Source organism: Prunus persica, chromosome G2, assembly GCF_000346465.2.
Source record: "Prunus persica cultivar Lovell chromosome G2, Prunus_persica_NCBIv2, whole genome shotgun sequence".
Taxonomy (NCBI): Eukaryota; Viridiplantae; Streptophyta; class Magnoliopsida; order Rosales; family Rosaceae; genus Prunus; species Prunus persica.
Window position 1 is genome coordinate 18,309,032 of NC_034010.1, and position 23,818 is coordinate 18,332,849.

Sequence of the window (23,818 nt, forward strand, 5' to 3'; positions counted from 1 at the left end):
GGCCACATGATAAAGTGAATGGGGTGAGGTTGGGAAACTTGGAGTCCCTGGACACATCAGGCAGACGGGTGAGTCCAGCTTTGGGACTAGCTTGGGCATATTGCATAAATTCAAGAGTGTTCTTGGCAAGACATGAGCAATCTATTGAGGTTAACATTCGTAATGCTCCTTCAACAAGTATATGTAGTCAAACACATAGGACATTTCACCTTGTATTTGCCCCACATCTGGCCTATGCATCGGCCGAATTTGTAATCAGAAAAGAAGGTATAGTCGGAGTATCACATTAACTGTGTAATATAGGAATTCTAAGAACTTTAATGATTTGGATCCATTTGGAATTACATTCCAATCCCTTTAATTTCGCACTCAAATTATAATAGCAATCTGGAAGCAATACCAGTACAATAAAAGTCCAATATAATAGCAATCTGTCAGCAATAGAGCATGCTGTAGCAATGCAACCCAAATTATGCAAATTTAAAAGAATTCCCATTCAACATAACACGAAACCCACCACAAATAAAAGTAGAGTTTACATGACCTACCAAAGCAACACAAATCATATTGTCTAAGATACATTGCGCAATGGAATATTATTTTTACAGGTGCTTTTATTGTGGCCCGCGGAACCGCACCTTGAGCACTTTCTTCTAATGGTGCCCTCTCCTTGCGAGGGAATTCTTATCTTCTTTCGTCTGCCTGGCATGACCCTTGCCATCGGAGGCAGCACAACTCGACTTCGAACATCTTCAGGAATATCCCACATTCCGTGAGGTTGTACCGGGTAGATGCTATCCGAATAAGCATCCATCCAGGTTTTCCGAGTGTAATACCGAGAAGCCTTTGCGTATACATTTACTTTCAAGAAGTGGCAAACTGCAACTACATGCTTGCAAGGTAGCTGCTTAAGCTGAAACTTTCTACAACTACAACTATTGTTCGTCAAATCTACGAGGCCGTCCATATCACCGTCCAAAACATTAAACTGTGCATTTTTTACTTTAACCACATTCATCCTTGCAGCATCCTCCAACCTGTTCCTCAACTTCTTCTCTCCAAAATTGGGGCACAATGTTGTTGTGCAATTCAAAGCCAACTCACGACGTTCGGTGAACCATTTCACAAGGAGATTAACAATTTCCCCTATCAAATGAACCACTGGCAGCATCCTTGCAAACCTAAGGACTGAGTTGATTGACTCCGCAATATTTGTTGTCATTTCATTGTAGCGGCGTCCATCCATGTGAGCTCTAGACCACTTATGTAACCCTGCCTCTTCAAGATATTGAGCAACATGTTCCTTTCGCTTGATCTTGCGAAAATGACAATCAAATTCAGCAATGGAATAAGATTTCGCAGCCTGCTCAAAGTGCATAAGTACGTGATCACGCTTTTTAAACTTGCAAGTGCGTTTCATGTTCCCCTTCATATGATAAAAGCATATGCCATGTTGTGCAGTTGGAAAATTTTTGTTCCACACATTCTCTACGCTAACATTACGATCAGAAATAATAACAAGATTGGGACACTCACCAAGGGCTTCATGAAGTTTAGTGAAAAACCAATGTCATGATGCATCCGTCTCCAAATCCCCGATCCCAAAAGCAAGAGGATATATATTTCGATTACCATCGAATGCATTTGCTACAAACATAACACCCTTGTACTTGGATTTTAAATAAGTGGCATCCACGGCTATCACTGGGCGCATGGAAGAACGGAACCCTCTAATACATGTGCCAACCGCCATAAATAAATACACAAAGTGATTGTTCTCATCAGTTTGGATGTGTGTTTTTGTGCCGGGATTCATACGCTCCAATTCATAGCAATAAGCTGGAAGGATATAATATGCCTCCTCCGCTAATCCTCTAATGGACAATAGAGCTAACTCCCTTGCTTTCCAAGCTTTCGAATAATGGATGGTGCAACCAAAGTTGTGTTTCACATCTCTCATAATGTCACTTGGTGTGTATATTGTCCGAGAATCCTTCAACTTCCTTTTAAGTGAAGTGGCTACAAGTGCTGCGATTGCTTGACGATGCTTGTCACTTACGAACCTCAAATCACATTCATGGACAGTTGTACACCTCACAATCATGAAGCTGTATTCTCCAATTCTCGATGCTCGGACCCGCCATGGGCATGGACGTTGACAACAAACCACATGCTACCTCTTAGTGCGAGAGAATTGCACCTTAAATTCAAAGTGGCCTCTTAATGTCGTCAATCGTAACTCCGTCAACAATGCTTTCTTACTAGAGAAAATTTGCCCAACTGTAATTTTCGGATTCCAATCACTTCGTGAAAACCCGCTGTCCAAATATGCTTCTTCATCATTTACACTGGCTGCATTGTACTGATTTTGTTCACCCATTTGACTCCAATAATGTTGACGAGTGGGTTCAGATTCTCCTCCTAAACGCATTATTGGCAACTGGGCAGCTGTGTTGAAGCAGCCCAAATTAGGAGGGGCAGAGTACACTGACACTTCAATTCTTTCAGTACTATTATCACCACCATGCATCTCCTCCACCTCGCTAAAATCAATCATATCCACAAAATCTGTCCCTACTTCACCTCCCACATCAGTGACATTTGTATTATTCCAAGTTACTTAATTGCTTTCAACAATGGCAACTGAAGAATGACCCATCTGACTACTATCTGTCGTGATATGCATACTATGAACTACATCATTTGTCAGTCCTTTATCTTCTATACTCACGAGTAAGGGAGCTAGTTTTGAAGGTGTTACCTCGAAATTGTACTTCATAAAAAAATTGACATCATCATCGTCCTCAATCTTTATGTGCTTCCACTCATTCGAGGCCACCAAAACTGAGAATTTTAAGCAAACATTGTCTTCCCTGCTGTTTGTATTACCAATCTGATGCACACGGTCCAACAATTCAGCAAATTTGATGGTCCGTGGGACTATTAAGCCTTTTGAGTCACCCCCTTCATATTTGCACATCTTCTTCGAGGTGACCCATTTTTCATTGTAGCACACGAGAATAACAATTGTCTCCATTGCTGACCATGACAAAACAACATTTCATTCACACAATATAACCACAATAACCATACAATACAATAGCAATATAACCACAATATAACAGCAATATATAGGCAATATAATGGCAATATAACAGCAATACGACTGTAAAATAAGAGGAACACAACAGAATCACACTATACAGATCTACTACATCAAATAGAAAATCCCAAGTTTCAAGATTCACATATCCAGACCAATCTAAATGCAATTGGTACAAACCCAGATGAATGAGCATGAATATTCAACAAACCTAACCCAAATAAATTAAAGCCAAAACGAATTTAACACAAACCAAAACAATCAAACTATAACCCATTTCACACAATACTGATATTAAGAAAATAACCATCAACACTACCTTTTCGAGGTCGGCAATCCACTAGAGCTTCAAGGTTGCAAGCAGCTATTCAGAAGACATAGCTAAATGGAGGGGTTCGCGATTCCAAACAGAGAGCAAGAGATCGAATAGGGGAGAAAGAGACATAACGAAGCTAGAGAGAGACAGTTGCGCTATGAGAAACAGAGCAAAGAGAGAGACAGAGAGTTGTGCTAGAGAGAGAGAGATCCAAGAGAGAGAGAGCCAAGAGCGAGAGAGCCAAGATAGAGAGAGCCAAGAGAGACACAGAGAGCTGTGATAGACAGATACCAAAGAGAAAGAGAGCTGTGCCAGAGAGAGAGAGAGAGCTGTGTGAGCTTCTTCTCTCCAAAATTTCTGAACTTGTGAAAAATCAGCAATAAGTGGACAATAATTTTATATTTATAGGTGATAGTTGTACAAAAATTGGGAAGGGGTGGTATTTTTAATTAAAATTATGAAATGGGTGTCATTTTAAGCTATTTCCCAAAAAAATATAGTGTCACATTATTTAAAATACAACATATATTTTTTAAAAATTTTAAAAAGAAAACCAAAATTTTATGAATTTTAAAATTAAAAATTAAAAATTTTTATACGGACTATTCGTGATCGGTGCGTCAACCTCAGAGATGTTTTGTGATATATATATATGCCACGTCAGCAAACTTACGGAGTTTTTGACGGAACCTAACAACATAGACCATTTGTGATCACACATACTAATCTTGAGGATCACAAATGACACAAAAAAACATTAAAAATGCAATATGATAGTTTCATAAATCTTAAGTACGTTTTGTCACTACCAAGACTACAGCCCAATGTTGCCCACTGCGTAGTTTCGCCTACAAACACCAATTTACAGTACAATAGTGAATGTAGACTTCACTCATGCTAGATAGAGACACCGAATTATTAACGGTTTTACATTCTTTACTTGGGAAAACAAAGAAGGTGAACAACTTGTCCTTGAAAAGTGAACATTAGTCATTAAGAAAGGACTTGTCACTGTCATTGTTTACCTTAAAACCACAGAAAAACCTCTACCCCCACCCCGCAATTACTCACTCGCAAAAAGTCATATTGATTTCACGTGCTTTGAATAAAAATAATTGATTTTTAAGTGCATGTTTTATCCTTTTATTTGGTCATTCAGACAGTTTCTTCTTCACCACACTTCAGTCATGGCACTTGTGAGAGCAGCTCAGCAAACCTCCTCTTCTAATGCTCGTCGACATTGTCGTTATCACGTGTTCTTGAGTTTCAGAGGTGAAGACACTCGCAAGACTTTTACTGACCACCTCTACACAGCCTTGGTCAATGCCCAATTTCACACTTTCCGAGACGACGATGAGCTTGAGAGAGGAGAAGATATTAAGGCCAAACTGCAGAAAGCAATCACACAGTCTCGAACTTCTGTTATTGTGTTCTCGAAAGACTATGCATCGTCCAGATGGTGCCTCGACGAGCTTGTGATGATCCTTGAACACAAGAGGACCTCAGATGACCATGTCGTTTTACCTGTTTTCTACGACGTGGATCCATCCCATGTGAGGAAGCAGACATGAAGTCTTGCGAAGGCATTTGCTAGACATGAAAAAACTCAACCGCTGCAGAAGGTGAAGGCATGGAGGGAGGCACTTGCAGAGGTTGCAGATCTGGCAGGGATGGTCTTGCAAAATCAAGCTCATGGGTAATTTCATTCCTACTTTTAAAATAATAATAATAATTGTAACACCCCGACCCCAAATTTAGCCCTTATTTAAATTATTTAATTATTTAAGGGCATTTTGGTCATATTTTTAATCAGAGAGAGTTTGGGGCAGTGACTAGTATTTTTGGATAGGTCGTACTGAGACGAGTTCATAGCCACGTAGTGGGCTCGAATCGGAGTTGTAACGAGAGAGATATGGTCAAAAGAAGCCCAGTGGCACAATCGTAAATATTTTGAAATGAGATTTTTTTATAAAACTCAGATTTCTCTCTCTCTCTCTCTCTCTCTCTCTCTCTCCTCGTATCTCCGGCCACCGACCACGGCTGTGGACGGGGCCGGTACTAAAACGACCGGGACGACGCCCTCTCCCTTCCCCGACCGTTCCCCGCCGGCGACACGGCCTGTGCTGGCCAGAAAATGCAGAAAACCGCCGGTTTTCAGTCAAAACTTCAAGCTCCTCGATCTCCTTCGTTTCTCAACCAAATCGTTCGAGTAAGGTATGGTTTCTCCGCTATTCTTCATGCTCTAACTGATGGTTGGCTGGGTTTCGAATGATTTTACCTCTACATCACTCGATTTTCGAATTGAAAATTGGCCGCCGTGATCGACCATTTCCGGCCACTTTTGGGGGTAGGTCCAAGAACAAAAGTGGCTCCAAATAGGGTGTTATACCTAGGGTAGGAGTTTGGAGCCGTGGTTTTGAGATTTTCCGGCGAAGCGTTATCGCTTTGGACACCCACGCGCTGCCGGCGCGTGCGGCGGCGCGTGGGCACTGTATAAAAAGCGGCACTGTGTCTCGATGAGATCCTTAGGTTGTCACGAGTGCGTAGGATTTCGCGGATCTCAATTCGGACGTCGTTTGACTATCGAACGAACGATCGCATATTGTGCGTTATCCGGGTTCGATAGGTTGGGACCGTTGGTCGTGACTTGTATTTTTGGATAGGTCGTACTGAGACGAGTTCATAGACATGTATTGGGCTCGAATCGGAGTTGTAACGAGAGAGTTATGGTCAAAAGAAGCCCAGTGGCACAATCGTAAATATTTCGAAATGGGATTTTATATAAAAATCTGGTTTTCTCTCTCTCTCTCTCTCTCTCCTCCGCGCGACCTCTCTCTCTCTCCTCTCTCTCGCGCGCGACAGCCGGCCACGTTTTGGCCGGCCGTGCTCTCCTCCGGCCACCGATGACGACGGGACCGGTACCAAAATGACCGTGCCGTCGTCCTCTTCCAACCCCAGCCAGCTCCCGCCTCCAGCCGCCGTGGTTTCGCCGGAAAATGGAGAAGAAGCGGCCGGCGTCGTCCGATTTTCGCCGCCGTCGATCTCCCTCCTCCGGCCACCAAATCCGACGAGCAAGGTATGGTTTCTCACCTATTTTTCATGCTCTAGCTGCCTGTTGGGTAGGATTAGATCGATTCTTAGCGTAGCTAACTCGATTTTCAAATTGAAGATCGGCCGAACTTCGGCCGCCATGATCGGCCATTTCCGGCCACTTTTTGGGGTAGGTCCAAGAACAAAAGTGGCTCCAAATAGGGTGTTATACCTAGGGTAGGAGTTTGGAGCCGTGGTTTTGAGATTTTCTGGAGAAGCGTTATCGCTTTGGGCACCACGCGCTGCCGCGCGTGTGGCGGCGCGTGGGCACGGTGGAAAAAGTAGCACTGTGTTCCGATGAGATCCTTAGGTTGTCACGAGTGCGTAGGATTTCGCGGATCTCAATTCGGACGTCGTTTGACTATCGAACGGATAATCGCATATTGTGCGTTATCCGGGTTCGATAGGTTGGGACCTTTGGATGGTCCCAAATTTAATATATGTTAGTCTAGGTAATTCTAGGATCGTGTAGGAATTCACGGATTGTGAATCGGAGCCCCGGATGTTCCGAATAGTAATTTTACAGTTTATATTTTATATTAATTGTCAGATCGTGCGATTGTGAGAAATCCGACTGTCCGATGTGAACCAAACTTGCAGGACAAGTGTCCTATACCTGGTAGAACCCATAGGGACTTTCGAATCGAAAATTGGAGGTCGTGGGTTCTGCAGGTCCGTTTGACCAGGGTTAGAGTAGTTTGACCCTTGGTTGACCGTGAGTCTCCCGGAGTAATCTTACCTTTCCAGGGGAGATTATCGGGTGCTAGACTATTGTGGAGGGTTACACAATATTAGAATTAATTTATATAATTATAATTATATTATGTTTGTACAAGGGTACAAAAGAGTCTAGAATGTCAGTTTGGAGTGCTATACGCACTACTTTAAGTACCTCCCCGGATTTTGGATTCACTACAAGCACCACCAAGTGAAAATGAGGTCCCGCGTGGCGTAGGTTATCCGGCGTTGGGACAGGCCCCATACGTGGCGTTGGTTGTACCGGCGTAGGGGAGTTATGTGATATTGTGTTAAGGTCGCACGTGGCGTAGGTTATCCGGCGTGTCGACAGACCCCATACGTGGCGTTGGTTGTACCGGCGTATGGGGAGATTTGTGATATGATAGTGAGGTCCCGCGTGGCGTAGGTTATCCGGCGTTGGGACAGGCCCCATACGTGGCGTTGGTTGTACCGGCGTATGGGGAGTTATGTGATATGATGTGCAGGTCTCGCGTGGCGTAGGTTATCCGGCGTTGAGACAGACCCCATACGTGGCGTTGGTTGTACCGGCGTATGAGGAGATATTATGATAGTATGGCATGGTCGCACGTGGCGTAGGTTATCCGGCGTGTTGACAGGCCCCATACGTGGCGTTGGTTGTACCGGCGTATGAGGAGATTATATGAAATCAAGAGAAATGCAATAAGGTATCGCCCAAGTGTGGAATTGAGTTTTATTGGAAGAACTACGTGTGGCTTGATCCCTCAAGGAGGGTACGTAGGCAGCCTAAGGTTATTAGGCGCAGCCGCAGACTAAATGTTAGTCATAATTTAGATTTGAATTGTTTGCCTTGTTTAAGGCATGAATTGTTTTGTTAGCATGTTTGGTAGTTGGTTAAGAATTATTGGAAGGCTGAAGGCCATTTGTGTGAATTGCATGAAATTATATTGTGCATGCTGCCAGTTGGGATTATTAAATGCGTTTTTATGCAAGTATAAATTTTGGGAAATGTCCAATTTGTAGGGGAGACTCTGCCGAAATTTCGGCAGGAAGTCTCGGTTTTTAGTAAGTGGGCCTGGCATTGGGGTGATGTCAGGAATTCCAAAGGGTTCATCTCGGGTTTTGAGAAAATTCGGGGCGGGTCCTTAAAGTTGGATGGTCCCAACTTTAATATATGTTAATCTAGATTTTTCTAGGATCGTGTAGGAATTCACGGATTGTGAATCGGAGCCCCAGATGTTCCGAATAATAATTTAAAGTTTATATTTTATATTAACCGTCAGATCGTGCGATCGTGAGCGATCCGACCGTCCGATCTGAACCAAACTTGCAGGACGAGTGTCCTATACCTTGTAAAACCCATAGGGACCTTCGGATCGGAAATTGGAGGTCGTGGGCTCCGCAAGTCCGTTTGACCAGGGTTAGGACAGTTTGACCCTTGGTTGACCGTGAGTCTCCCGGAGTAATCTCACCTTTCTAGGGGGATTACCGGGTGCTAGACTATTGTGGAGGGTTACATAATATTAGAATAAATTTATATAATTATAATTATATATGTTGGTACAAGGGTACAAAAGAGTCTAGAATGTCAGTTTGGAGTGCTATACGCACTACCTTAGGTACCTCCCCGGATTTTGGATTCACTACAAGTACCACCAAGTGAAAGTTAGGTCTCACGTGGCGTAGGTTATCCGGCGTTGAGACAGACCCCATACGTGGCATTGGTTGTACCGGCGTATGGGGAGATATTGTGATATTGTGATATTGTGTTGAGGTCGCACGTGGCGTAGGTTATCCGGCGTGTCGACAGACCCCATACGTGGCGTTGGTTGTACCGGCGTATGGGGAGATTTGTGATATGATGTTGAGGTCCCGCGTGGCGTAGGTTATCCGGCGTTGGGACAGGCCCCATATGTGGCGTTGGTTGTACCGGCGTATGGGGAGTTATGTGATATGATGTGCAGGTCTCGCGTGGCGTAGGTTATCCGGCGTTGAGACAGACCCCATACGTGGCGTTGGTTGTACCGGCGTATGGGGAGATATTATGATAGTATGGCATGGTCGCACGTGGCGTAGGTTATCCGGCGTGTTGACAGGCCCCATACGTGGCGTTGGTTGTACCGGTGTATGGGGAGATTATGTGAAATACAGAGAAATGAAATAAGGTATCGCCTATGTGTGGAATTGGGTTTTATGGAAGAACTACGTGTGGCTTGATCCCTCAAGGAGGGAACGTAGGCAGCCTAAGGTTATTAGGTGCAGCCGCAGAATAAATGTTAGTCATAATTTATATTTGAATTGTTTGGTAGTTGGTTGAGAATTATTGGAAGGCCGAAGGCCATTTATGTGGATTGCATGAAATTATATTGTGCATGCTGCCAGTTGTGAATATTAAATGCGTTTTTATGCAGGTTGAAATTTTGGGAAATGTCCAATTTTTAGGGGAGACTCTGCCGAAATTTCGGCAGGAAGTCTCGGTCTTTAGTAAGTGGGCCTGGCATCGGGGTGATGTCAGGAATTCCAAAGGGTTCGCCTCGGGTTTCGAAAAATCCGGGGCGGGTCCTTTCAGTTGGTATCAGAGCTCTAGGTTCAATTTCCTGTGGACCCTGCACCTTATGTGCATCCTTAAATTGTGGGGATCAAAATGGGTTCCATCTCGGAATGGCACATTTGCGACGTTGAGGACGTCACAAAAGTCAAATTATTTCACAGAGGGAAGATACATAGGCCGCCGGAGCATAAGAAGAGCTGGAGCTTTACCACAGACAGTGGTTGTTTCAGAAGTTCCGGAAGATTTCGAATAGAGGCTGAAGGTTTTGCATAGGCTAACACCTGTACTTATGGTACAGTTGGATGTTCCTATGCCAAAGTTGTTCGTTGAGTCCGCATAAGCGGGAGGATAGGGAGTTGATCAACCTGCTTCTAGGGATCCTCCATTGCCTGAACATGTTGCTAATTTTCGATTGTGCGCCTAGAGCACCGAGTCGAAGATACTAAGAGCACAACCTTTCTCTAGGACGAGCAACTCCCTGACATTTGGATCAAGAGATCCAAGGTCTGAAAGGTGGCGTTAGTATAATCGAAATCACAAGTGTAGAAGAGATTACGATAGCCTTAATTCTTTTACAGAAAAAGGCTCGTGTGTGGTGGGAATACTGTGGTCAAATCCAAGGATGAGACCCAGATGGATTGAGTAATCCTACCTATGGAGATGGAGAGAGTACTTAGGGGTATCATCTCACGTGAGCACGTTTGAGTAGAGATCTTTCATTGGAATCAGAAATGGATCATGGTCGAGAGAGATAGATGATGATTACAATTCGGTAAAAATGATCCTTTCTGACATTCCTCTCAAAGAATCGTGTTGGCAATGCTGCTTATCGATTCTAAAGAAAGAAGGAAAATATCAAGAAGTCAAAGAAAACGGATCTTCTTTTAGTAGGGAAGCTAGAAGAGAATCAAATCACAAATGGAAGCGTTTAGCTTTCAAAGGAAGAGCTGGGGGAACCCGAGTGGTAGATGCGGGCCCAATGCTCATAACCCTTTGAGTGACAGGTAGGAAATTTCGGGGACGAAATTTTTATAAGGGGGGTAGATTGTAACACCCCGACCCCAAATTTAGCCCTTATTTAAATTATTTAATTATTTAAGGGCATTTTGGTCATATTTTTAACCGGAGAGATTTTGGGGCAGTGACTAGTATTTTTGGATAGGTCGTACTGAGACGAGTTCATAGACACGTAGTGGGCTTGAATCGGAGTTGTAACGAGAGATATATGGTCAAAAGAAGCCCAGTGGCACAATCGTAAATATTTTGAAATGAGATTTTTTATAAAACTCAGATTTCTCTCTCTCTCTCTCTCTCTCTCTCTCTCTCTCTCTCTCTCTCTCTCTCTCTCTCTCCTGCGACCTCTCTCCCTCTCCCGTCGGCCCTCTCTCTCTCTCTCTCTCCTCGTATCTCCGGCCACCGACCACGACTGTGGACGGGGCCGGTACTAAAACTACCAGGACGACGTCCTCTTCCTTCCCCGACCGTTCCCCGCCGGTGACGCGGCCTGTGCTGGCCGGAAAATGCAGAAAACCGCCGGTTTTCAGTCGAAACTTCAAGCTCCTCGATCTCCTTCGTTTCTCAACCAAATCGTTCGAGTAAGGTATGGTTTCTCAGCTATTTTTCATGCTCTAACTGATGTTTGGCTGGGTTTTGATCGATTTTACCTCTAGATCACTCGATTTTCGAATTGAAAATCGGCCGAACTTCGGCCACCGTGATCGGCCATTTTCGGCCACTTTTTAGGGTAGGTCCAAGAACAAAAGTGGCTCCAAATAGGGTGTTATACCTAGGGTAGGAGTACCGGCGTATGGGGAGATATTGTGATATTGTGTTGAGGTCGCACGTGGCGTAGGTTATCCGACGTGTCGACAGACCCCATACGTGGCGTTGGTTGTACCGGCGTATGGGGAGATTTGTGATATGATGTTGAGGTCCCACGTGGCGTAGGTTATCCGGCGTTGGGACAGACCCCATACGTGGCGTTGGTTGTACCGGCGTATGGGGAGTTATGTGATATGATGTGCAGGTCTCGCGTGGCGTAGGTTATCCGGCGTTGAGACAGACCCCATCCGTGGCGTTGGTTGTACCGGCGTATGGGGAGATATTATGATAGTATGGCGTAGTCGCACGTGGCGTAGGTTATCCGGCGTGTTGACAGGCCCTATACGTGGCGTTGGTTGTACCGGCGTATGGGGAGATTATGTGAAATACAGAGAAATGAAATAAGGTATCGCCTATGTGTGAAATTGGGTTTTATGGAAGAACTACGTGTGGTTTGATCCCTCAAGGAGGGTACGTAGGCAGCCTAAGTTTATTAGGTGCAGCCGCAGAATAAATGTTATTCATAATTTATATTTGAATTGTTTGGTAGTTGGTTGAGAATTATTGGAAGACCGAAGGCCATTTATGTGGATTGCATGAAATTATATTGTGCATGCTGCCAGTTGTGAATATTAAATGCGTTTTTATGCAGGTTGAAATTTTGGAAAATGTCCAATTTTTAGGGGAGACTCTGCCGAAATTTCGGCAGGAAGTCTCGGTCTTTAGTAACTGGGCCTGGCATCGGGGTGATGTCAAGAATTCCAAAGGGTTTGCCTCGGGTTTCGAAAAATCCGGGGCGGGTCCTTTCAGTAATTGTCACATCCCGGGATCGGCTCCGCCGTAGCACGATATTGTCCGCTTTGGGCCTCCCTCTCTGCCCTCACGGTTTTGTTTCTGGGAACTCACGAGCAACTTTCCAGTGGGTCACCCATCTTGGGATTGCTCAAGCCCCCAACTCGCTTAACTTCGGAGTTCCTACGACTCTGAAGTCAGTGAGCTCCCAAAAAGCCTCGTGCTAGATGGATGCGGGTGTGCACATATAAGGCACATCACCCCCTCTCCGTTGGTTGATGTGAGATCTTACAATCCACCCCCCTTAAGGGCCCGACGTCCTCGTCGGCACACTCGCACCACACGGCAGAGTGGCTCTGATACCAAATTGTCACATCTCGGGATCGGCTCCGCCGTAGCACGATATTTTCCGCTTTGGGCCCCCCTCTCTGCCCTCACGGTTTTGTTTCTGGGAACTCACGAGCAACTTCCCAGTAGGTCACCCATCTTGGGATTGCTCAAGCCCCCAACTCGCTTAACTTCGGAGTTCCTACGACTCCGAAGTCAGTGAGCTCCCAAAAGGCCTCGTGCTAGATGGATGCGGGTGTGCACATATAAGGCACATCACCCCCTCTCCGTTGGTTGATGTGGGATCTTACAATAATAATAATAATAATTTCATTAACATACTAAAAATAAGTGTTTTCAATTTTATTATTATTATTTTTAATGTTAAGGTCCTTTCTATAGTTGGAAGAGAACCCTTAGGTCGTTTGATACTCATGACTGTCTTGGCATAGACTATACTTAAGGACTGTTTGGTAAAATACTGGACTGGGAGCCGGATTGGGACTGTTTTTTATTTTTTTATTTTTTTCTTTCTTCCTCATCCCTGTCAACCCTCCCCACTTCTCCCTCATCCAGACCAACCCCACTGCCCCACCATCACACAGCCAAACCTCACATCCTAGTTCACCATTTCTTTCTTCAACCTCCTCTCTTCAACATCAAAAAATTACTTTTCCAAAGAGAAATCTTTCACTTTTCCCCATTTTCCTTTTCCTTTCATGAAACACAAACCAAAATCCAAAGTCCATTCCCAATTTTCATCTTCTCCTTTTTCTCTTTTACCTAACTTTCCCACTGGTTTCATTTTATTCCCAACTCTGTTTCTTCATTCCTTTCACGCATGAAAAAAAAAATAAAAAGAACCCATATTTATTTGATCCATTGTTCTTTGCTATAATTATCTCATTGGTTTTGCTTCAATTGGTCCACAAAGAAATTTATTTTTATGGGAAGTCTAATCCGATAGACATAGGCTTGGATTCTGAAACTCCAAAACATGTTATTGCCGGAGTTAATTGATTTATTTCCTGAATTTGGATTTTGCGAGAGAGAGAGAGAGAGAGAGAGAGAGAGAGTCTGCCATTTATGAGGGTGGGAGGTTATGGTTGCGACGAGAGGTGGGAAGTGATGGGTTTGATGAGGGGTGTGGTGGGGTGCAAGGTGTTGGCTGCGAGTTTACGACTAGATGCGGAGCGAGGAGGAAGTCATGAGCAATAAGAAAAGGAGGGGATTATCTTGTCCCCCCTTCACAAACGGGTTTCTGGAAGCACACCTACGGACGTGTTCTTGGTGGGCTTGGGATTGTTAATCCCATCTAAAACTAGAACCATGTCACAACATGGGATAAAAAGTTAGTCCAAGCCAGTCCAAGCTTAGAATGTGTGCCAAACAGGCCCTCATTGCACTCCTTTATCATGATTAACAATTCAAATAATAGACTTTAATAGTTAAAGATAGTATGGTGATTGTGTATTTCCTATTGTTGATGTACAAAATGTAGTTGGCACTTTCCCTGTTCAAAACTTGTCATTGGTTGTAAAACATACTTTGGAATGGCTAAAACCGTTTTTAAAAGAGCTTCTGCATATTTGATTACTGGCATGTGTTTCAACCCCATAAATCAAATCTCTAGCCCTCAACATTTTTTATTGACACTACTACAAAAAGTGAAAAAGACGACTAGAAAACAACGACGGTCTAAGTGAAAACCGTCGTGGTTTTTAAAAAGACGACGGTTCTAAAAACACCGTCGTGTAATACCACCTTAGACAACTAAAAAATGGAGATTCAAATGGCTGTTCAAAAACAACGACGTACCTAATTAAACAACCGACGTCTATTTGAAACAGATTTCCGCAGTGTAAAATCAAAGCCAACAAAGAACGGCAGAAGTTATGAATCGACCGACGTAGAAAGTAAAGACGACGATTTCAATAAAAGCCGCCGTTTTTACTCATTAAATAACACGACGAGGTTTTCGTATAAGACGCCGTATAATTACAAACAAATCCACGGCTTTAAAATACAAAATATCGCCGTATTAAATTAATGTACAACGACGGAAAATATAAATATATCGACGTCATTCTCGTATAGTTCTACGACGTTATCTTTAAATCGTACTATAAAATTTAACGTCGTATTTATTCATTTTATACGTCGTACCTTTAATTTAAACCGTCGTCTTAATAAGAATTTTTGTTAACAATTTTTTTCTTTGATTTTCTTATCCTACGTCGGTAAATCTACTTAATGACAAGAATTGAAATAACCACGACGGTTTATATAGAAAACCGCCGACATAATCAGATTTTTCTGAGATCCCAAGGGTTACGAAATCTTACCAGATGGAACTCTGTTCCACATCATAATCTTAACAGATGACACAGATTTGCAATCAGAGAGACAATTTTTTGGAAGTTGATGATGTGTGTGCGTTTGTGTATCTACAAATATTATACCTAACGTTGTTGCAAATTTGCAATCAGAGAGACAATTTTCAACGACGGCTATATTATACCTAACGACGTTTAAAAAACAAATCAACGACGTTGTTTCAACGACGGTTATATTAAACTGAAACCGCCGTTGTTTCAGTTTCTTTAACAGTTTGGTCCTTTATCTTTCTGCAGGACTTGTATAGTTCAAAGCATTGACAATGTCTTCATCATATCTCCCAGCAACTACTGATTCGATTGCTCATGCTTTAGAGGCCATCTGAAGCCATTTCTATTCTTTATCGCATTCTTGAAACCCATCTTCTTCTTCTGAAGCTCTACGGATAAAGGAAGAGGCTATCACAAATCTGACGGATCTTCTTAGCCAAGAAAATCAAGCAGAGGAGCGAACTTTCCTTCGACAGCGAGTGGAGGCCAGGCTTGCATCTCTTTTGATGGAAAGCAAGGAGTATTCAGAAGCACTAAGTGTCCTATCAGGCTTGATCAAGGAAGTGAGAAGGCTAGTTGACAAGCTTCTTCTTGTGGACATAGATTTGATGCGAGTAAGCTCAATTTCTCTTTGAGAAAGACATCCAAATTATTGTCTTTGAGATGTGAGAGACAGTGTCTCTGAGAGAGGAAGAACTTGGAACCCTAAATGTAAACCGAAAATGAATGAAAGCGACAAATTTATAGAATAAATTTTTAAAACCAACGGCGGTCCTTACAAAAAAACCGACGTTTAAATTGTAAAATCAACGTCGGTATGACCGACGTATATTACAGAAATCCACGTCGGTACATTAATAAAAATGACGTGTTAAATAATCTACCATGACGCGAGTTATTACTTATGTACTTTAATTTTTGAGTTTACTACGACGGTACCTACAACACTATATGTAACCGCCGTATTATTTTTTTGAAATGGTTTTATATGTAAGCAACTTTTCGTCTACCTGACTTACACCACTGTTTCCAAACCCGATTAAAAATTTCAATCTCCCAGAGAAAACTTTTTCCTTGTCAGAGCACTGTCAGAGTATCTCATCGTCTTCCTCTCGTCTTCTTCGTCGTCTCTGAACTTAAACATCGTCTTCCTCTTGCTTTCATTGCACGCAAAAGGTAAGCTTTCATTTTCACTATTTTGGTTGCTGTTTTGCATGCTCATACATTTTTTGTTTGAAAAATCTTTTTACCTTTTTTCTGGCCAAAATCATTTTACTTCTTTCCAAGTTTGATAAAATATACAGACAAAAAGGGAAAGTTTCCAACTTTGAAGACAACTACCTCAACTAAATAAGACGACGGTAGCTTCTTATTTACGTGGTTAAATATGTAGACCACGACGGTTCGTCAGTCGTTCTAGCGTCGTCTGAAAATTGACAAAGTTGTTTTTAAAATTATAGTCTTTTTTTTTATTTGCTTGTTTAATTGCAGGTTTGATTTCTCTGAACAATGGTTTTTGTTTTTCCCTAATTTGATAAAATATAAAGAAAAAGAAAGTAGGGTTGGTATCTAATATAGACGACAGTATCTTATTGTTTTACGTCGTGTGAATGTTAATACCACGACGTCATATTAAAATACCGTCGTCTATATAAGATTCCAAAACTTTCTTTCTTGGCCTTGTATTTTATCAAATTAGAAAACAAAAACCATGGTTCAGAAAAATCAAATCTGCAATCAAACATTCACAGAGAAAGAAAGAAGGGTTTTGGATCCTTATATAGACGAAGGTATATTACTATTGACGTCGTGTGAACATCAATACCACGACGTTATATAAATATTTCGTCGTTTATAGTTAATTATCACGTCTTCCGGTAAATATCAACTTAATAAGTTATTATTACGTCTTATTTTATATTATTTCGTCGTTGTTTAATTACCTTGGTTTTAAACATTTATTACGTCTGAGATTATTTCATTGCGTCGTTTAAAATCATATCATACGTCGTATTTTATTAATAACCGTCGTTTGTGTTCTTAATCTTTTCCTGAAATATTTTCACTTGCAGTTTTGTCTGTAAAAATGGTTTCTCAAGACCAAAGTAAGGACTCTGGCTCCAAGAAAAATGGAGGTAAGGAGCTTGGAATGGTAACTCCTCAAGAGAAGTCTTCGAAGAAGATGAAGTTTGCTTCATCATCTGCTGAGACAGAACCAACCAGCACGACAACAATCTCTGATGATTCAAAGTCTGGTCGAGGTATGAGCACAATGCCTCGTGTTGTGAAGAGAAAACTTCAGAAACTCAGGCCAATTGTTGAGTACAATAAAAGGGGGAAAGGAATTGGCCAAGCATAGTGAGATGCAGTCCTACATTGGTGTGTTGGCACGCTCCAGAGTTCCACTTGTGGACATGAAATGGGCTCAAATCCCCAAGGATATAAAGGAGTAGATTTGGGAAGCAGTTGACATTGCTTTTGTGGTAGGTCAAGGGGGCAAGAACTCTGTGTTAGCTTCTGCTGCCAAGAAATGGAAGGATTTCAAGTCTACACTAACGAGGCATTATATCCTTCCATACACCAATGACAGGGAGAGATTAAGCCAACCCCCTGAAACATATAAATTCATAGAGAAAGCACAATGGGATGCCTTTGTAGCTTCAAGGTTATCCAAAGATTTTGAGTCTGTGCATTCTCAACATGCACAGATTAGGGAGAAACTTGAGTACAATCATCGATTGTCTCGAAAAGGATATGCTGGTTTGGAGGATCAATTGGAGGAAACCATGCCTGGGGTAGAAATTGATCGATCTACCTTATGGAAGAGAGCTAGACAGGACAAACATGGTAACATCCCGGATCCAAAGGTGGCAGAGAAAGCAAAATTAATTGTAAGCCTACTCACTCTGTTTTAAATTTTTATTAAACTGTGAATAATTCTTATTACGTCTTATGTTATATTTTGCATCGTGTGAATGATATTACCACGTCGAAATTTTTTAAAAAACTTCGTTAAAGGTCTAAATCAGGAATCACTACTCTGTTTTCTGTAATTATAGCATAAGATGTCGGTGGTTCATTTTCGCGTCGTTTGTATTAAATTACTACGTCGAAATGTTTTAAACAAGGTCGTTAAAGGTGTGAATATTGAATCATCCCTCTGTTATCTGTAAATAAAGCATAAGACGTCGGTGGTTTATTCATTTCGTCGTTTTAAAAAACTAACCACGTCGGTATAACTACCGTCGTGATAAATTATAATAACGTCGATTTATATGTTATTGTGTCGTGTGAAATTATATAATACGTCGTTTGTATATAAATAACCGTCGTGTGTTTTTTGTTCTTACTTTTTTATATATCTTTGTTTTAGGATGAATTGCAAAAACAAGTCTCGGAAGGCAAAGTCAGTGTATCTGGCAGCAATGATGTGCTGACCATGGCTTTGGGCCCCGAGCATCCAAGCAGAGTCAGAGGTGTAGGTGCTGGGATTTCCCCAAGGCAATATTTCAATTTACCCAAACCCCAGAGGATGAGCTTTGACGACCGTTTAAAGGACAGTTTAAGAGTTCTCCTTCAAGAAGAGAATAAAAAGATGGAAGCTAAGGCAAGGGAAGAGGCTTTAAGGATGGAGGCTAGAACCAAACAATTGGTAGAGGCTAAGAGGGAGCATTTCCTGAGTCAGCTTTCCCAATTAATTCCCAATTTTGATCCAAGCATGCTTAAACCAAGAATTAGCCAAAGTCCCAAAAATCCAATGTCTGACAAAGCAAGCTGCTCTGGAGGTGATGTGAGAGCCCTACATTTTGAGGATGATACTGCCAAAAATGGGAAACATCAGGAAGAAAAGGTAACATATCTGAACTTTGAATTCTCTGTTTTTTTAAAAACTATTAGACGTCGTTATTATTAATAAAACCGTCGTTTGAAATACATACCACGACGATTTTAAAAATAAACCGTCGTTTGTATTTCAATACCACGTCGTATTTAGTTTACTTGTTTTACACGCCATTAAACGTCGTTATTTTTAAAACTTTGTGGTTTTTAGACGACGGTGTTAGTCATTCCCGACGTAATATATAAATCCCACGACGTTTACTATTTACCATCGTTTAATAATTTAAGACGTCCATAATTCTTACATACTGTCTTGTGTTTTGTCTTACCACGACGTTTGAAATTAATTTTTTTAATTTCTCTACATTCTTTATTACTTAAAACAGAAAAATGAGGAAAAAAAAGATGAAGAGAAGAAAGAAGAAAAAGAAGATGAAAAGGAGAAAGAAGATGAAGAAAAGCATGACGACCAGGTATGTTCACATAACTTTGCCTTTTTTATTTGTTTTTCAAAATTTCAGACGTCGATATTTTTCTTTAAACCGTCGTTTGTTTACAACTTAGACGGCGGAATTTTTTTTAAGACGTAATAAATTATTCACCACGACAGTTTTTTCACCGTCGTTTAAATTCTTTTCAGACGACGTTTTATTCCTTAAACCGTCGTTTTTATTGAATTACCACGTCATTTTTTTTATTTCTTTAAACAGATTATTAAAGTTGTTGATTATTCAAATATGGAGGCGCCATCTTCTTTAAAATCCCTTTGTCGTTATGTGGAAACGACACTCGTGCCTCAGGATAAGACCCTGCACTTTACAATTGATAAGGAGGTGTTTGGTCAAGAACGCGATACCTTCGTCCTGCCTGAAGATATTACACAATTTGCAGGCATGGAAGAAATAGGAGCTACTGTCATTGCTGTATATATGAGGTTTGTCATTCTAAAATAATACGTCGTTGGTTTATTTATTGCGTCGTCTTAAATAACTAACCACGTCGTTAGTATGTACCGTCGTGATAAATATATTATAACGTCGTTGTCTATTTCAATACGTCGTGTGAAATTTTATAATACGTCATTTTGTTATACATAACTGTCGTGTGTTTTTTTTGTGCTGACTTGTTTATATTATTTTATATATTTAGGTACTTACATGATCTTTTGAAACAAGCAAATATGTGCAGCATGGTTGGCTTTATCGACCCTGCTACGGTTAGTGCCAACTCTGGGACAATAGCTGACAGATCACGACTGGTAGCAGCTCGACTTCAGAAGACTGATGGTGAACAGATTTTCATGATGCCTTACAATCCAGGGTTAGTCTCCTTAACAGGATTTTGTTTTTATGATTTTCAATAAATGACAGCGTATAAACTAACCACGTCGGTGTTTTATTTTATTGAGTCGTTTGAAACTACTAACCACGTCGGTAGTTATTTATCGTCGTGATAAATATATAATGTCGTCGATTGCTACTTTATTTCGTCGTGTGAAATATTATAATACGTCGTTTTTGTAAATAACCGTCGTTTTTATATTAATTTTGTGCAGCCGTCATTGGATCTTGCTGATTGTGAGAGCAAAGAGGGAAACCGTCTATTTTCTGGATCCTCTGCCCGGAAATCGTGTGGTCGATGAAGAGGATCGTGAACAGTGCTATAAAAATATATAATTCTCACATAGCCAGATCAGGCCGTAAAGCAGTAATTTAGAAAACTCTGTCAGGCACACCAAAGCAACCCAGCAATGTCGAATGTGGGTATTATGTGATGCGCTTCATGAGGGACATCATCATGGATCTTTCCTTGGCGTTTGAGAAGAAGGTAAGAAGAAATTACCTTCATACATTTTACGTCGTTTTTTGTATTATCAACGACGGTCATGTAAAATTACCGTCGTTGAATAGATATACTACGTCGGTTATGAAAAATATCGTCGTCTGTGATTGAATTTCTTTTTATTTATAAACCCTAATAGTCATTGTTTATGCAGTATGCCAAGGGAAAACAGGAAGCGCCATACCCCCAAGAAGCAATTGATGAAGTCCGGAATGAATGGGCAGAGTTTGTTTGCCTTCACCTGGAATAGGGGAATTATTGAACACTTGATATTTATGTATAATGTACAAATTTTGTCTATAATATATAATGTAAAAATTTGTTGAGGTTTTCTTAAATTAAAAAAAAAAACAAACATACAAATTGCGTAACCGACGTGTAATACTTTTCCAACGACCTAATAAAGTCAAAAACCGTCGTTTTTTGTTGTTTCGTTTTAAACAAATCCGACGTAAAAGGATATTTAGACGACGTTCTTTGAACAATTGAGTCGTTTATGGTTTACAACGTCTTCAATTTCTTAAGGGTTCAGGGTAGTACTTTGTAACGACAGCGGTTAAGTCGTGGAATATATATTTTACGTCGGATAGTTAAATATCCGCCATGGTTTCTCATTTAAACGACGTCATTTTAACAACTTAGTCGTCTATTACAATTTACAACGTCTACAATTTATTAACACCGACGTGGTTTGTTGTTGTGATAAAAATATTTTATTATTTTTATATCAAAATATTCAAAATAAATTTAAAATAAATCAGAAAAATGCAAAGTCAACTCCTATGAAGTCATTGATATATTTTCTTCCCCCTAAACCTTGAAAAAATTCATTTTGAATAACAAAAATTTAAAATGACCATCCAAAACAAAATAGTTTTGATGAGTCATAAAATCACTTCTAGTTTTATGGTTTAGGGTTTAGAGTCTAGGGTTTAGAGATTAGGGTTGTTATTTATTGGGGTTTATTTTTAAAGTATAATTTTTGGGTAGTATAGGGTATATATTAGGCTGTAAAACCATAAACCCTTTTATAAACTTAAAATTTTAAATTATATAATTTAGTTTTAAGGGTTTAGGGTATTAATTTTTAACGACGGTGGTTGAGTCGTGGAATACATATGTTACGTCGTGCAGTAAAATATCCGACATGGTTTATACTTTAAACGACGTCATTTTAATATGTAAGTCGTCTATTATAATTTACAACGTCTTCAATTTCTTAACCCCGACGTGGTTTTTCAGTCGTCTTTATATCAAAATATTCAAAATAAATTTAAAATTAATCCGAAAAATGAAGCGTCAAAATAAACGGCGTTACGTTCAGTGTTTCCGTCGTGGAATATTACATTTACGTCGGTTCTTGTAGAACTTTCGCCATGGTTTTTCTTTCGACGTTTTAAAGAGCGCGCTCTCTAAAAATTTTCGCGCCACCTAAATTTTTAGATTTGGCTCTTATTCTTATACTTCTAACCCTGAACCCTAAAATTTTCAGATTTCGCGCAACATAACATTTCGCTCTCACTTCTGCTCTAATTAAAAGTTGCACTCTCCAGGCTCCGTCGAATCTGTGAGCTCGTCCAACCTGTAAGTACAAACCCTATCTTCCCCTTGTAAATTCATTGAATGATATTAGGTTGTTTTGTTAAAGGGTTTTAGGTATATGCTTTGCGATCTGTTAATAATGTGCTTATAGGTATGGGTTCATGGATTTTCTGTTTAATGGGTTCATGGATTACATTATCTGTTATGTTGAATTGGGAATGGATTTAATTTTGTCGGATCTTTTAATCACCCTATGTTATGTTGAATTGGGAATGGATTTATTGTTTTCATGCTTGGTTTCATGTATATGTTGGTTTCTTGCTTGGTTTCATATATATGTTGTGTTCTTAATGGGTTTTGGGTTCTTGAAAATAAACTGAGACACGACGCCTTTTTAGGCATACGACGACGATTACACGACGGTTTATGAAAAAACCGTCGTTGTATTACTTATACACGACCATTTTTTCATAAACCGTCGTTTGTATTACTTATATTAGACGACGTCTGTTGAAAATCCGTCGTCTATATATGCCAAATACGTCTGTTTTTGTTTAAAATCCGTCGTCTCTGTTGTGTATTACTTGCTATTAGATCTTTGTATAATCTGCTATAGTGATGGTCATTGCCTGTATTTTCACTTTATTATAGATAATAGGTTATAGTGTCGGAGATGGATAAGTCATGGATGCACTCGGATAGAAGATCGAAGGCATATGAGTTTGGGGTGGAAGCATTTTTGAACTTTGCTGTAGAAAATCTTCTAACTACAACACATATCCGTTGTCCATGTGTTAAATGTGTTAATTTGAAGTTGTTTGGGGTTGGAATTATAAGAGATCACGTATACTTTAATGGAATTGACCAAAGCTATAAGAATTGGACATTTCACGGAGAACCTTGGGAAGCAACTACTAATGCTAGTAGAAATGTTGAAGAAGATGATGGCCATAGTAGGTTCAGTTTTGTGTCTGAAGAAATTGATATGGATGATAATGATTTTGGTGATTTTGGTTCCGATCCGTATGAGTTTGCCAATGTGATTGGGGATGGAGATCAACCAGTGTACCCTGGTTGTAGAAAGTATACGAAGTTATCGGCATTAGTGAAGTTGTATAATTTGAAGGCAAAACATGGGATGAGTGATGTCTGTTTTACAGAATTATTGATACTTCAAGGCGATTTGCTTCCAGAAGGAAATACAATACCAACCTCTATGTATGAGGCTAAAAAGACTTTGTGTGCATTGGGGCTGAGTTATGAGAAAATGCACGCATGCCCCAATGATTGCATCTTGTATAGGAAGGAGTATGAGGATTCAACTAATTGTCCTACTTGTGGTATCTCAAGGTGGAAGGAAGGCAAAGATTCAATCTTGAAAGAGGGTGTGCCAGCGAAAGTGGTGTGGTATTTTCCATTCCAGGTTTAAAGATGTTCATCACATGAAACAGCTAAGAGTTGACTGCATGCTGCTAAGAAAATCAATGCTG

At 40.7% G+C, this 23,818-nt stretch overlaps 1 pseudogene; it reads left to right on the forward strand.

Annotated features, from left to right (window-relative positions):
* The window catches only part of LOC109947392, a 25,751-nt pseudogene continuing 6,539 nt past the window's right edge, over nucleotides 4,607–23,818 (forward strand).